A 17,129-nucleotide genomic window follows, 5' to 3' on the forward strand; every position below is an offset into this window, starting at 1 on the left:
GTTGTTAAGAGTTTTCTGCTGGTGATAAACCAGTAGTCATTTGTGATGTAATCTTGCACTGAGAAGCTACCTTGTTTCATCTTTTTTGTTTAATCCCTCCAGGGCTTCAAAGTTTGTCCAGCCTTTTCTGGTAGGTCATTACATGGCGCATTAATCATATGGGAGTTACATTACAAATTGAATTCCACACTAATGAAGGAAAACCTATCATCAGATACTGCATTTTTGGGAATACTCTGTATGCTAAAATGTTTTTCCTCAGTTTCTCATTGGTTACATTCTGTTTATTGCACAAACATTCATCAGCTTTAAATGAACATTTTTCAGAAGCAGAATGTTCATTCACGCCTTGGAAAATCCAGTCTGCATGCTTCCTAGATACCATTCCTTTTCAGGCCATTGCCATGGATGTCAAGATAAATGCAATTGTAATAACTATTTGCTTGACGTTATCCCACACACACCTTTACTTATTTGTTCACAAGTTGATCTACACCAGGCAACTGCACATGTAGTTTGGCTATCCTTTCAGTATGGACAGTGTAAGAAGAGCTCGATTTAACTTTTAAGTATTACAAAATAATTTTGCAGAGGTATTATGATTTTACTTTCATACAGTAGTACAATCATTGCTGTCATGTAATGATAGTTACCACTTATTTTTTTCTGGATTATGTAGGTATAAGAAAAAAAACATACATGTGTTTATTTTAATATATAAACATGTCATCTTCTTTCAATACTTTTTTTCTAAATACCAATCAGCAGTTTATTTTATGTTGCTTTTTTTAATTTCCCTCGTCACATAAATGTGACTGCATAAGGGTGTTATGACTTGGAGTGCCAGATCAGATAAGAGATCTTTTTTTGAGATGCATCAGATTAGAGAGCAGCACTGAGCGCCATTTGAGACGGCTATGGCTGTATCTGAATATCAGAACCATGCATGGCATACCTGGGAATAACCTTCCTGTCTTTTGTTACCTGAAGTAGAACTGGTGCAGAAGAAACGCCAGAAGGTGAATCCTGATGTTCTTTCACGTTTCACTGTTGCAGTCATCACACTTGGGTTATCCTGCCAGGGGTAGCCCTCAGTCAGCCCGAATACCAGAGGCTTAGTATTTCTGCGTCAGTTGCTGTCGCTCAAGGACTGACGTCAGGTCATCAGTGGTATAAAATAAGGTAGCCGACGCCATTACATCAGTCTTTTTTGCCGAGAAGCCCGAAGCAGAAGCAGTTCACACGAGTGCCGGTCAGCCGCTACCTGAGTTTTTGTTTCCAAATTGAAGTTGGAGTCTTCTAAAGCTAAGTACCCCATCGGGGATCCTTTTTTCTTGCTCTAACCAATGTCAGAAAAAGTTAACAATTGTGTTGCCTGTGGAAAGCAAACACCACACCGAAACTTCCATTCTTACTGCGTCACCTGTTTGGGCCCAGACCACGACGTCCCTCGCTGTCACTTTTGTGCTTTGTTCAACTCCAGAACTATATGTCGTTGGGCCGTTATTGCAGCTAGATATTTTCGCTCTCAGTTTTCAAATTCCGATATGGCTTCGCTAAGCTATCCGACTACTGATCTTCCGAAAAAACGTAATTATAAAGACGGAGGCAGACCGCACAGGTCCAAAACTGCCGATGATGCGTCCATTAAGCTAGTCGTCAGTTCTCCGGTCCTCAGTGAGGCACTTTTGCAGCCCCTGATGCCCACTTCTGTGGATTTGCAGGCCGCTACCGAGACCCTTTCAGAGTCCGGTATGCCACGAGACTCTTCTTCGACTAAGGATCCTGTGGATGTCTCTACCTTGGATGGGTCCGGAGCCGCTGAGCAGACACCGGCTTCCGAGGAAGTTCTTCACACTCCCGATATTCAACACAAACCGACTTCTTTCACATTTTCAGTTCTTTCTAAAACTACCGAGTTTCCAAGGCCCAGGGTATGAACTACACCCAAAAAACCGACGACCCAAGCTCAGGCACCTGCGTTCATACCTCAATCTCAAATGCTAAAAATGACAGAAGACCTTATTATGCTTCTTAGGGGAAGCCAGGCTACCCCTTCCAAAAGAAAAAGAGACGTCCCCAGTAGTTTTATCTGAACAGGAGTCCGATGACTCTGATGCTTCTGAATATGAAGACATACAGCCCCTCTCTGCTTATGAGGATTCTGATGCAGAGGAATCCATTCCTTCTGCCTCTCCACCTGAGGATTTTTCATTTGGTGAAACCCTACATACTTTAAGGTAGCATTTCCAATGGGAATGTCAGGACTATCCTCAGTCAAAAAAGAGACTCAAGGAATTCTTAGATTTACCACAGCACAGACCTTTAGCCATTCCTCCTGTCCTGGATGTTGTGGATGATGTTTTTATGGAGTCCAGTTTGACTCCTGACACCCTTCCTCCTGCTCCCAGGAAACCTGACAGGTACTACAGAGTCCCTGACTCACAAATTCCTTTTCAAAAATCCTACTGCTGACCCAGAGGTCATCTCCCAAGGACCTAAAGGAATTAAAGCAACCTCAGCTAAGAATCCCACACCCTCAGACAGGGATTCCCGAGCTTTAGATAGATGGGGTAAAAAAGTATACAACTCTGCAACTCTTGCTATTAGAGCACTAAAATATCAGTTACATGTGCAAAAATATCAGCAGCATACCATGGAACTCCTCAAACAAAGAATATCTTCCTTTCCTGCTTGTGCAGAAAATAAAGAATTTCAAGAGCTTATGTATTCTGCAAGCCAAGTTACTAAGCACACCTTGCAATGTGGCTTTGACGCCCTAGAAGCATCTTGCAGGGCAGCAGTCACTGGTTCTGTCCTTAGAAGTCATGCTTGGCTTAAGGAACAGACCTTGCCAGACCATGTCAAATCAAAATTATTGGATGCACCAAGGCAGAAGAGGTCTTAAAAAAATGGAAGAAAAAGCTAAATCGATGCAGACAGTTAAAGACTTTTTACAGGTCCAGCCTCCGAGGTTCAGTAGGCATTGCCCCTCCAAGCACTGGTCCTTTCCAGCCCCCTCCTGGCCAGCTCAGCCCAGACTCAGGGGAAGCAGACCCCCCCAGACAGCAGTCCCAGGAAATGCAGAGATCTAAGCAATGGAGTTCCTCCTCTTCAAAAACAGGGAGTGCTAAGCCACCCCCTTATGGTAAGAACTCACAATGACTTTACACCTCCACCCCTTACCTCTGCCCACCTGCTTGTGCCCCTAGGAAGAAAACTCTCCTTCCATGCAAACAACTGGGCCTCTATTACCAATGACCGATGGGTCCTCAACATAGTGTCCCAGGGATACAAATTCTATTTCCACACTCTGCCAACCCCAAAAGGGTCTCCAGATCTTCCTCCAAACCAGTGGACAGAGGCCAAAAAGCAAGTCCTTTCCCTGCTCTCCATGAGGGCAATACAGCATGTTCCTGTAGAACAGATAGGTCAAGGTTTCTATTCCAGACTCTTCCTGGTACCCAGAAAAGCCCAATCCTCAATCTATCCATTCTAAACACCTTTCTGGTGATACCAAAATTCAAAATGCTCACCCTCCAGCAGCTTCTTCATATGCTTCCCAAGGATGCTTAGTTAGCCACCCCAGACCTAAATGAGGCCTACCTACATATCCCAATCTGGGAATCTTGCAGGAAATATCGAAGTTTCAGGGCACTATCTATGCACTTTCAGTTCTCTGAGCTTCCCTTTGGCTTATCCACTGCTCCTAGAGTTTTCACAAAATGCCTGGCTCCAGCCATTGCTTTTTGCAGACAAAGAAATATTCAAATTTAAAAAACAAAACCAAAACAGGTCATTGACCCTCAAAAACAAAATTTTAAAGAACACGAACACCGAAACCGTACCAGTCACAATAAGTTTAATGCTCCAAACTACGAACAACTAAGCGCTTTCGCCAAGGTAAAAACCAAAGGCATCCTCAGAGTTTGGAGCATTAAACGTATTGTGACTGATATGGTTTTGGTGTTCGTGTTCTTTAAAATATTCAAATTTACCTCTACTTAGACGATTGTCTGATTCAGGCAGACAGTCAGGAAAAGCTGTTACAGCACCTGACCTTTGTAAAGGACCTACTGACCTCCCTGGGGTATACTATCAACAAAAATAAATCAAAACTAGTCCCCACACAAAAAAATGTATTCCTGGGAGCAAGCCTGGACACAGCATCCCAGATGGCATGTCTTACACCAGAAAAACAAGCCTACCTGGCAGGCTACTTCTCTCAACTAGCCACCAGAACCCAGTTATCTGCAAGGAAAATCCTGCAAGCTCTAGGGTTTATGGCCTCCTGCATTCTACTCATTCCATATGCCAGACTGCATATGAGGAAACTACAATGGTACCTAAAAAGCCTTTGCAGTAAACACTCTCAAGACCTGGAAGCCATCATACCAGTGATACCCTGTCTAAGGAAAGATTTTCTTTGGTGGGCAGCAGCATGCAACCGCAATAAGGGACTTTCCTTCTCACAACCCCATGCCACCCAGACCCTCACCACAGACGCATCAGACTATGCCTGGGGTGCACACCTGGACGGCAGGTGCATTCAGGGCCATTGGAGCCCAAATCAAATACATCTGCACATCAACCAAAAAGAGATGCTAGATGTTCAGCACGCCCTGACAGCTTTCAGATCCCTACTCTCCCCGGGGCCTCTGATCAAAACAGACAACACCACAGTGATGTGGTATATCAACAAGCAGGGAAGGACTCACTCTTATTATCCTCTCTGCAGGCTCACCATGACCTTTTGGCACATGGCCTCAGCCATGCAAATACACTTGCTAGCACAAATCCTGCCAAGCTCCCTAAACTCCCTGGCAGACAACTTAAGCAGAAACCTGCTTGACCCACACAAGTGGAAGCTAAACCACAGAACCTTCACACTTGTAACCCAGAAATGGGGCACCCCGAACGTGGACCTCTTTGCCTCCCACTCCAGTCATCAGCTCTGCAAATTCTGCACCAGGGAAACTCACAGCAAGGCCTGGAAAGTGGATGCCCTATCCTTCCAGTGGGTAAAACTCTTGGTCTATGCATTTCCCCCTCTACCTCTCATTTCAAGGGTACTGCTCAAAATAAGGGTGGAAAAACCAAGGGCAATCCTGAATGACCCAGACTGGCCACTCAGGCACTGATACCCACTGCTGCGCAGCTTGTCACCCCTCCACCATGACACCTACCTCAGACCCCAACACTCCTGACACAGAAGAATGGAGAATTCATGCATCCCCAATTGCAGACCGTCAACCTGACAGCCTGGCTTTTTTCCTGACCTCTCCTCAAGCTGCCAGCCTAAGCAAACAAGTCCTAGATGTTGTATGTTAGGCCAGACACCCCAGCACTAGAAAATCCTATGCTGACAAGTGGAAAAGGTTTTTCACCTGGATCCAGGCTAAGGGAGCCAAAACAGCACAGCCCTCCCTACCTCTCATCCTGGATTAACCTAGCAGACCTACTACACAGGGGTCTATCCTTCTCTTCTATTAAAATTCATGACTCTGCCATCTCTGCTCATTACAGCACAGAGCTACCACTCTTCTCACACCCTCTCATCAAACAGTTCCTAAGAAGAGCTAACAACTTAAGGTCACCCAGAAGAGCTCCTACCCCAGCCTGGGACCTTAACTTTGTGTTGGAAAAACTCACCCTACCCCCCTTTGAACCTGCAGCTTCAGCAGAGTTAAAATTCCTCTCTTGGAAAATAGCCTTGCTTCTGGCCATCACTTCAGCTAGAAGAGTTCCAGAGCTACAAGCACTCATGGCTGTAGAGCCCTTCATCATTTTCCATGCTGACAGAGTCTCCCTCAGGGCTAACCCATCCTTCATGCCTAAAGTGGTGTCCAGTGTGGCTCTCAACCAATCAGTTCATGCCCACCTTTTTCCCTAACCCACAAAACAAGGGGGAAAGGATTCTGCACTCTCTAGATGTGCACAGACAGCTCAGATTCTATCTGGGTAGGACTAAATCTTTTAGAAAAACTGGCCAATTGCTAGTTAGCTTCGCAGCAGGGGCAGATGGCAAGGTCATATCCAAGCAAACAGTCTCCAAATGGATTGCACACTGCATCCATTTCTGCTACAAACAGCATGGGAAACCGCCCCAAAGGGGGTCAGGATGCATTCCACCAGAGTAACCTCCACCTCTGCAACTTTTCTCAGAGGGGTCACCACCAAGGGACATCCTGGAGGCTGCAACATAGATTTATATTCATACCTTCACCAAGCATTACCACCTGCCTATCTTCTCCAAGTCCAGATCAGGCTTTGCCACCGCAGTCTTGCAGGGCATCCTAGCCAGCTCCCAGTCTTCTTGACTGCCTCCACCCTTTTCTTTAGCTTTGGGAATCAACCTAAGTGTGATGACTGCAATAGTGAAACACGAAGAACATAGTACAATTGTGTACATGTACCATAAACGTAGATATTCGAGTGTATTCACTGTTTTGCAGTCCTGCTTTCCCACCCTCCATCCCCCTTGTCTCTCTCTTCTTCTCTCCTTACAGGGAATTTTTGGTATTTACTTTCTACTGGTGGTGTTCTTCCACCATAACCTAGCACCCTATTTGGGGGCTCCCGACAGTTGGGGCAAGAAAAACTGATGTAATGATATCTGCTGCCTGATTTTATACCACTGACGACCTGATGTCAGTCCTGGAGCGACAGCAACCGACACAGAAATGCTAAGCTTCTGGTATTCAGGCCGACTTAGGGCTACTCCTGGCAAGATAACCCAAGTGTGATGACTGCAGCAGTCAATACACTTGAACATCTACATTTATGGTAAGTGTATACAACTGTACCTTTTGTAAAAATATTGTTATGAACATTTGCCATTAAATAATTATTTGACTGAACATCTAAAACCATTTGTTGGTAGGCATTTTTCATATCCAAATAGGAAAACTTTTGCCCCCCCGAGTAGGTCAGGGAAAGATGACAGTAGTAAGTGTGTTAGATAGCTGCTGCTGTGGGGTTAAAGAAGTGCTTCCAAACTAGTATGATAGAAGTTAGAAGGTCATAGAGAGACTTCAATAATGTCACACTTGGAAAACCAGCAGCATTCTGCTTCTTTGGTGAGAATATGTTTTACTGGTACTCTTCAGTGCTTTGATTTTTCTGTGCATGTAAATCTGAAGCAACAAACCATTATATTCTTTATGTATCATTTGACTTTGTAATGTGAACTGTTATCTCTGTGCAAACCAGACTGGACCTGAAATTGGTCATTTGTGATCTGTGTTCTCTGGTAAACAAATATAAGTAAATAAATCCATTAAAATGTCCCTGAAATGTATTTACACGAAGATTATTTGGCCAACTTTTCCTAAGCAAGCTAAGCTATTACCTTTAACTGTTATCTAAAGTATTTGGTCCTCACTAATATGAGAGAGTGCTGCACACCCCCTTGTGTAATATCTTTCCTGGTAAGGTCAGACCACAAAATTGTCTCCTTTGAAGTAAAAATAAAACCTGGACCCCCAGCTAACCCTGGAATATTCAAGAACTACTCTAAGGCTGACTTCCTGCTACTAAGTGATAAACTGGCAGAATTTCAAGCCCCATAAACCTTGAGAACACTACTGCCTATGCAGAACTCTTCACAGAAACTGCATACAAGCATGTTAATAGCTGCATAGAGGCAGGTGTATCCACCAGGAAGAAGTACAAAACTAACTCAAAAAACAAGCCACCCTAGTGAAATCACAAAATCAATGGGCTGTATAACAGAAAGAAGAAAATCATGGCAAAATTTAGGAGTTGCAGCACCCAGCAGGATTGAAGCATTCTCAAATTAAACAAACTCAGAGCACAGATAAAATCTACTAAAGCCAAATTTGAGGTAAAGTTGGTTTCCCAGGCCAAGGACAACCACAAGGTATTCTTTACCTATGTCTGCAACCTCAAAGGCATAGCCAGCCTTAGGCACAGGCCAACTAGGTGGCTGCGTAGGGCGCTGTTCAAGCAGGGGCAGTTTTCCAGTATTTCTTTCTTTCTTTTTTTTTATTGTTGTAAAGAAATGGTTTCTTTATCATGTGTTGAATGAATACAGGAAAAACTGAAGAGAAAGACAAACTGAGAAAAATGAAGAAAAAGAGTAATCTGGATGGTGTAGATAGACCAGGATGGGGGCACCGTGTGGTGTGGGGGTGTGTGCTGTCGAGCCCTTTTGCCTAGGCACCAGCTGATTAAAGGCCGGCCCTGCTCAAAGGCAGTAAACAATTGTGTGCAGAACTCATTTTAAATGGAGCCACCTGTACTGAGCTGGAACATATAGCAAACCTGCTGGCCAAGAAATTCAGCTCCAACTTTACCCCTCTGTCGCCCTCAACCTTCCCGCAGGAAATACCATCAAATATAACTCCCTCTGATATCACTAGGGAACAGGTCCTTAATACTCTCTCTAAGGCCAAGAACTCTGCATCAGTGGGCCCAGATGATAACCCAGGATGCCTTCTAAATAGCGTAAAATATGACCTTTCAAGCCCTCTGGAATTGCTGTTAAACTGTAGCCTTTAAACAGGCTTCATGCCTCATGAATGGAGAACAGCAGCAATCATCCCTCTGCACAAAGATGGGCCATCTACAGACCATGAAAACTACAGACCCATATGTCTCACTAGTCTTATATGCAAAGCCATGGAAAGAATTTTCTTGGAAATGATCAGTAATGATATAGTAAACCTCCAGACACTGGACCCACCCCGTTTTGGTTTCTTCAAGGGCAGGTCATGCCTGCTCAACCTGGTGGACTTTGAGAAGGTCACCAAAGTAATGGGTGAGGGAAAAATGGTTCACACTGCCTACCTTGACCTGGCCAAGGCATTTGACACAATACCCAACTCGGCATTGTTGACAAACTCGAGATGCTGGGTACAAACCTGTATTGTTACCCAACCAGCTGCCTCACAGACAGGACATAGGAAGTTAGAAATGGGGAGTCCAACTCTAAAAAGAGGCCTGTCACAACTGGAATCCTTCAGGGATCAGTCCTTGAACCGCTTATTTTTTCTGGCTGACTAAATTTGCAAATGAATGCAAATTAGGAGCTGCCATTGAATTGCCCACTGACACAAATGTTCTCCAGGAAGAGCTGATACAGACAAACAACTGGTATCAGAGCCATGGACTAAAACTAAATGCCAAAAAATGCATAATAGTATCCTTCGGGGAAATTATCCATCCCTTAAAGTTGACCCAGTAGTCAGGGACTTAGGGACACACACAGACAGTAATCTAGCCTTTGACCATCACTTATCTAAAGTAGTGAGGAAATAATTCTATGTTGAGCAACTTATAAACAAAAGTATGGCATCTAGAGCCAAGGAAGTCATTGTTCCACATTGAGTACAGTGCCCCCTTCGGTATGTACCCAAACCAGGCTTATCCAACAACTGAAACATACACAGAGGTTCCTCACTAAAAGAATATAGGGCATAAGTAAAAGGGTCTCCATCCATATGAAGCAGAGTTCCTCCCTAACCAAATTCAAGTGTAACTTGGACAATTGGATGGGGAACAGGAAATTCATCCCTGGATTGGCACCTAAGTCTGTAACGGACACAGGCAACCTGTAAATGGTTCTTCTCCCAGTCACCTGCTTGTAAATGTTTCAATTCCCAAGCCCCTTCTTACACTTATCAAGGGTTCCTTAGCTTGTCAGGTTTTTGGGATGCATGGCCAGGCTTAAAAAGGCCCTTGTGGTCTTTAGTCTGGTTAAAACCTATGAATCTGTAATGTTTTCTTTGTGTTCATTATCAACAACTTTCACTGTTGTTGTATGCTATCCAGTATATGTTTTCAGTATAAGACAACAGGTTGCAAAGCAGTGTTAGTGTTTTATTTCTAAAGGTCTTTTACACTACTTCAAGTACCTTCTTCAAAATTTACAGGTTTATTATTTTGGATTAATGGGTAACTTTTCAGTCTTAAAAGTTTTACATAGTTTGTAAAATGACATTTTCTTTGGACAGTCTTAACTTTCTTCCACAGCAATGAAAAGTGAAAATGATTATTGCTAAGTTTCCTTTTGGCTCTTTTTATCTCAGGATTCTTGTAAGTATTTTGCTACACTGCTCTTTCTGTATGTCACTTTCTTTTCTACACGGATATAACTTTTCATTGGTTTAAATATTCATCAGTAAACTGTGTGCTTTTCACCCACAGACTTGCTACTGACTTTTCTGCAATTTGCAATCTTAGGTGGTGCTTTGTACTGTGGTTTTCTCACATTTATTTACATGTCATTGCCAACCATTTAACTTGTTGATCACTAGAGTCATGTACATGTAGAGCCAGAAACACCAACAACCTGTTTAAAGTTGTAACAGGTCGACACAAAGGTTATTAAACAAATAGATCCAATAAATGCATTAAATCTTATTAAAAGTAGATTTTTTAAATATCAGCTAAACTACACCTTGAGTTAAGGGCTTTCGTCTATAACAGACTTCTTCAGAATTAATTTAATGATTCCATCCACACTTATTTATATAAAGTCTTCCTTCCTAACGTCACTAGGAGACATACCTCTCAGCCTCTTGGCACAAGAAATCTGGACAAAGCATGACATCATAATGTGGGGGCAAAGGCCCAAAATAGGGACATACATCAAATATTTCTCTTGTACACTTAGAAAGTTGCTAGAATAACAGAACTTGTGTTAGCATGCAATTTTTGAAGGATATAAAGTCTGAATCCTCAGATCATGCCAGTGATTTGTGAGAAAACCATACATTGTTTGAGGAACAGGATAAAAATAAGAGGCAAAAATCTGGGCAGTTGAGAGGTATGCCAGTAGAACCAAAAGAATACTTTCAACCATATGCCTATACAAATTTAAAGGTATAGCATAACTACCTGATTTTATAACAAGAACATGGGCATATTCAAATGTTGAGTGTATTTAAATACATCTAAAACAATTATTATACAATACTAAAAACAATGAAATAAATGTAATGCTTCCAGTCCATTAAAAATATTTTAATAAAGTATCATGAAACTGTATTTATTTATTTATATTTGTTGACCGGGAGTGTCCTACTGGCCGTAGGTCTATTTTCAGCAGAGGCCCGGGGAGAAAAGCTCCACAGTTAAAATAAACAGACAGTAGTTACATTGGATTACATAGCGATTAACAATTTACATAGCAATTACTTACAACATATTTACAGATGAAGAACATAGTACATCAGTAGACAACTAGAATCTTGAAGTACATAACAGACATTAACAAATGTTACAATAAGAAGTTCCTGCTGTATAATAAGTACTGGCTTATGAGCATCTGAGCTTGCTATATAATCAAGTTAGTTAGTGGAGTGGAAAGAAAGGTAGTGGTTAGATGGGGTGGGTGATATTAGAGTGGGAGTTGCAAGGGCATAGCCAGCATGTTTTTAGGTGCGCTTTTAGTAAAGTTTTGAAGTGGGTGCATGATGGTACGGAGGTAATTGTGAGTGGGAGGGAGTTCCATAATTTGGCTATGGTGCAAGAGAATAGTGCTTCACCAGCAGAGTTATTGGCTTTAGTGATCTGCAAGTGATTTTTGTTGCTGGATCTTCGTGGTCTGGTGGTGTGATAGGGTTGGAGTAGATTCTGGAGGGATGGGACATTTAGTGGATGGTTTACTAGTTTGTGGGCGAGTGAGAATTGATACCATTGAAGGAGGTGAGGGAGTTCAAGCCAGCCCAGTTCAGCAAGTGAGAGACAGTGGTGACTACGATAGGATGCCCCTGTGGCGAATTTGGTGATTTTGTTGTAGCAGGTCTCTAGCTTGTTTAGATCGCATTGCCTTAGGTTGGTATATATTGGAGAAGCATAAAGTAGGGTGGAGATAAAGTGGGAATTTGCTATTGAAATATTTGCTGCTTTCGTGAGAAGTTGCTTATTTCTGTACAGCGCTCCTAGTTTTTTGTGGACTTTTTTTATGGTCATGGATATGTGAATGTCAAATTTTAGTTTATTGTCTATTTCCACTCCTAGCAATTTGGTGTGTTCAGTTGGGTATATAGTGGTGTTGTCTTTTGCTGTGATGTTAAAGTGAGGATTATTTTGAGTATGTTTGGTGGGTTGGAAGATGAGTAGTTTAGTTTTGTTTGGGTTGAGTATTAATTGGGCATCGGATAACCAAGTTTCAACAGAGGAAAAGGCTTCCTGTGTGACTTTTTGCAGTTTGGGTAGGGACTGGGCTGAGCAGATGATGGTTGAGTCATCTGCGTATTGTATGAGTGTGCCATGTTTGGTGGCAGAGGCTAGATTATTGGTGAAAACAGAGAAGTAGGGGTCCAAGGATGGATCCTTGGGGAACCCCTATGGAGACAGGTAGTTGGGGAGATATGTCATTCTGCCATACAGCGGATTGTTGGCGGTCAGACAGGTAACTCTGAAACCAGTTGGTGACTGATTGTGAGAAGGATAGGTTATTGAAGACAGAGATAAGTTGTTTGTGTGGGACCATGTCAAATGCTTTAGATAGGTCTAGGAAAGTAGCAGAGGAGAGATAGCCATTGTTTTTATGCTGAAGGATAGTGTTAGTAAAGGAGAGTAAGGCAGTGGTGGTGCTATGGTTTGGTCGGAAACCATGCTGTGTATTGGAAAGGAGGTTGTTAATAAGGAGGTAGTCTGAGACCTGAGAGTGTATGCATCTCTCTAGTATTTTGGAGACTGGAGAGAGAATAGCTATGGGGCGGTAATTGGTTAGTTCTGTGGAGGGTCCGCCTTTGTGGAGGAGAATTATATGTGATATTTCCACAGTGTGGGAATGTAACTTTCTGACATAGATCGGTTAATCAAGATGGATACTGGGAAGGCCAGAGCATCAGCTGCAATTTGTAGGTATTCACTTGGGAGGTTGTCTGCTGCTAATCTGGTGGGCTTAAGTTTAGTTAAGAGTTTTTTATGTTGGAGGTAGGTACAGGAGAAAAAGAGAAGGCAGTGGGGAGATTACTAGTTGAAGGTGTGGGTTTGAGGGGAGGGGGGTTGTGTTGTTTAGCTAGTGATAGTATGGTTTGTGTGAAGTGTGTGTTGAATGAGGTAGCAATATTTTCTGAGGAGTGAGGGATGTTAGGAGGAGGGGTACTGACTTTACCTGGGTGGAGGATGGAGTTTATGTAAGACCAGAATTATTTGGGGCTGTGTTGGGAGGAGTCTAGGGCAGACTGGTAGTATTTTAATTTGTCCTGTTTTATTAGCTTTTTGCCTCTATTGCGTAGTTCTAGGAATTTCTGTCTAGTTGAGGGGGTTTTGGTTTTGCACCAGTGCTCCTAGGCTTTATCCATGTTTTTCATTTCTGGCTTAGTGGTTTTCTGTAGCTATGGTGAGGGTTGTGCTTTGATTCTGGAAAGTCTTATGGGGGCATGGTAATTAAGGATGCTCAGGAAGGTAGTATTAAAAAAATTCAACTGCGTCATCAAGACTGAGGTACTTTGGAGGATGCTAGTTACATTCTTTGAGGGAGGAGATGAATGTGAGTGGGTTAAAGTTTATTTTTGCACGTATTTGATGGTAGATGACAGGTTTAGCTTGGTATAGGTATTTTTTGAGTAGGAATGTTGAGGAGTGATCTGATAAGCAGCCTGTTGTATATGACTGGGGGTTCTTACTGACTAGTATCCAGTCCAGTGTAGTGTGCTTGCTGGAGTTTTTATTTATCCTGGTTGGTGACTGGACTAGTTGGGTGAAGCCATAAAGGTTTACTTGATGGGTTGGATGGTTGCCAGAACAGGATTGCCAGTCAATATTGAAATCACCTAAAATGATAGTTTCTTGGGGTTGGTTTCTATAAACCAATGAAAGTTTATTTATATAAAATGAATTACAACTTTGAAGCCCTTAGTTTTAGTACAGAAGTATTTAATAATAATAATAATAATAATAATAATAATAATAATAATAATAATAAACTCATTTAGTGCCAGGGGATAATTAGCACCCAAAGCTAGCTGTCAGTGTAGCTGTCTGTACTCCAGTCTGTCTTCCCATTGATCTCCCCTAGGATCCCCTACAATTCCTTCCAAAATAAAAAAATATATAACTTGCTTTTGTACAAATCCACATTAGTTTCAACATCTTTTTAATGCCATACATGTGCTCATATATGAACTTTTTCAAAAGTCTTTTGGTTTTATCCACATAAAATGATTCACATATAGAGCATTTGGCAAAATACACCACTCCAGTACTTAAGAAGCTATAATTCTTTTGGCCCTTAACATTTTTTGCCTGCAGGAAAGAAAGACACAGTCAGTATCTGCAATATAAGGGCACAAACTACAAGCTCAACATTTGTATGTCCCAAGGCAGGATCAATTACACATTATATTCCTAAGTCACCCCTTCATAAAGTTCTTCTAAATCTTAGCTTTCCTGTATACTATTAAGAGGAGTTAGTAAATATATCTTGGGTTGTAGGCAGAACTTTGAACATATTCCAATATTTAAAAAATATATTCTTAATCCATTTAGTGTCTTGATTATAGTGTAAAAATAAAGCCAGAGAAAAAAACTTTATTGGTATCTGGTACACCATAGTCTGCCATCATCAAAATAATCTCTTCACAATTGTCACCAATGATAGGGCAATATTTAGTACCCCTTTCAGCAATTACTTCTTGACTAATGTCAGCTACCAGGTTCCTTGGATAAACCTTTAACATAAATAATTCCATAGTAAATCCACACCCTTTCAAAAAGTCTGCATAATCTGATGTCATACAAGAGGTCCTAATTAATCCTTATTGCCCTAATTGCTTTTTAATAACAACATCTAGGTATTGTAGTTCGTTTTCATGGACTGAGTAAGTCATTTTAAAAAAGGTTTAACATGCACATTCTGTACATTTTTACTTGCTGCCAAAGCAGTGTTTAAGGCATTTTCAGATGTCACGTTGCCTTTAAAATCATATTCCTTTTATGTGTTCATCATTTAATCTACTCGGTCAACTCTCAGCACTTTCTGTAATATCTTCCCATAATGACGATCTGTGGCTAATCTTCTCAGTTTAGTTCAACAATGTTCTAAGAAATAGGTACAGAAAGCTTTCTAGCACAAAAATGAAATTTATACCGTTTTCTTCCTGTACAGATTTAGGATTTGCATAAATATGTAGTAAGCTTGCCAGCTGCATGCATGTATGTCTTTCGGGAGGATTGGCAAGTATTAAATGGCTGTACATTAAATGTATATTGCAGTTCAACAAGCACAAAAAAATGTGGGTCAGTTTTGTCTTGCGATATATCATTGATGATAAAAACTGTTCCTTTAACAGAATGGTCTTTCATATTAAATGCAGAGTACCTACAGATGTATTTTTTTCTTTAGTTCTTCCTCTTCAAATCAATGTAAGTCCTCGTTTTTTTAAATCAGTCGGTTAAATTGATTTTATATGTTGCGTATGAAGTTCAAGCTCCTTGGGTTTGACCGTATAAATTGGAAATCCAGACTTCTGGAGAACAGCAGCAGGTAGCAATCTTGAGTTCATGGCTTAAAATGAGAAACCTCTATATGCAGCTTTGCAGAGGTAGCAAAGCTAGTTAATATGAGGGAAGAACTCGGAACCATCGTGGACTAAAGTCTAATTAAATGTACTTCGAAGAAGAATGCTTATTCTTAACAATGCGTACCTGCTAGGTTCACCATTTGATAAATAAATTGCTAAAAAAAAAAGTCTTCCTCCTGTGTTTGCTTTTATTAATCCTTCAGGTTATTCCCTAAGCTTCCTTTTCTTTTTGTCCATGTTTACTGCACATCACTTACATGTCCCTAAAACTCATGTTATACTCTTTCTTTATCTTATTAGACCTGCTACTCTCTGCTTAACTTCTTAACCTCCCCATATCCTTCCCAAAGAATCTAAAGCTAGGCCCTGTTGGAGTCTGCCCTCTTAAGGTGGCCCATGCTTACTTTTATGTTAATGTTTGTGTAACACATGGATCAGTGCTGGGCCTAGTCTTTTTCAGTATCTTTGTAAGTCATGTTGCAAAATGACTGAAAGAAAAGTATGTCTTGATGTTGGCTCAAAGATACGCAACAAGATTGAGAGACAAAAGGTGCAGAAAGGCTGGAATGGGATATGGGAAGAATGGTCTGAAATATGTCTGCCTTATTAAATGTCATAGAGCAAATGTTTGACACTAATGTGTAATTTACAAGAGAAACATTAACAATTGAAAGTCACTGTAACAGCAGTTGAGCATTTTTTGCAGTGAGGCTTTGTCTCTGCCCCCCCCCCACTTTACTGATGGGGGAGCTCTGTCTCCCATACCCCTGATACTAACTCAGACCACAATACCTTAAAGGAATACTCTGACAGTGCAAACTCGGACTTAGTCCGTCCATCCTCAACCCCTTTTCCCATTTTGCACATGGGGTTGGGGTGTCACTTCAGCAATGACAGTCATCGTGAGCCAAGGTTTACACCACCTGGTGGCTAGCCCTGCCATGCTAGTTCATTTGTATCACTCGCGCGCACTCACACTCACACACACTCACTCACTCACTCACTCACTCACTCACTCACTCACTCACTCACGACCATTTTAGAGTGTCCAATCCACCAACTGCATGTCTTTGGAATATGGGATGAAACGGAAGCACCCGGAGGAAACCCACATGACTGCAGGGAGGAAGTGCAGACTCTGCTGTTTAACATATACTTCTCTGATCTCCAAATAAAAAAAAAAATAGGATCTCTGGTTAACAAAGCTGATGGATAATTGTAAACTAGTTGTCATCTCTGAATCCCCTTCTAACTTGCATGAGCTGCAACTTGAACTTATGTTAGCTGGTGCATAGAAAATCGTCAGAAAACCTAAAAGTTAAACAATGCAATATTGCTGCAATTGGTAAACAATCCCTCGACCCAGTTTAGAGTATAGACAACACCCTGCTTCAAAGTGAAGATATTGTGAGGGATTTTGGAACTTGGATAGACAATTCCCTCTATTTTGATCATTATTTGGTAACAGTGATTAGGAAAATATTCTCTGTCTGGTACAGCTGATTACAAAGGGTATCTCCTCTTGGTCCAGAGATGTCCTTACCTTTATATATTCTGCAGTGATAATACCCTTCATAGAGTACAGTGCTCCCTTTGGGATGTGTCTTGCTAGGCATACCAGGCAGT

General features: G+C 41.6%; 1 protein-coding gene across 1 annotated transcript in view; it reads left to right on the forward strand.

The window, feature by feature from the left end:
* Positions 1 to 17,129, forward strand: part of FYN (FYN proto-oncogene, Src family tyrosine kinase) — a 1,397,726-nt gene that overhangs the window by 187,151 nt on the left and 1,193,446 nt on the right. The gene's annotated exons all lie outside the window — the stretch shown is intronic.

The sequence above is a fragment of the Protopterus annectens genome, chromosome 2.part0 (genome assembly GCF_019279795.1).
Source record: "Protopterus annectens isolate FY-2018-M chromosome 2.part0, PAN1.0, whole genome shotgun sequence".
Lineage (NCBI taxonomy): Eukaryota > Metazoa > Chordata > Ceratodontiformes > Protopteridae > Protopterus > Protopterus annectens.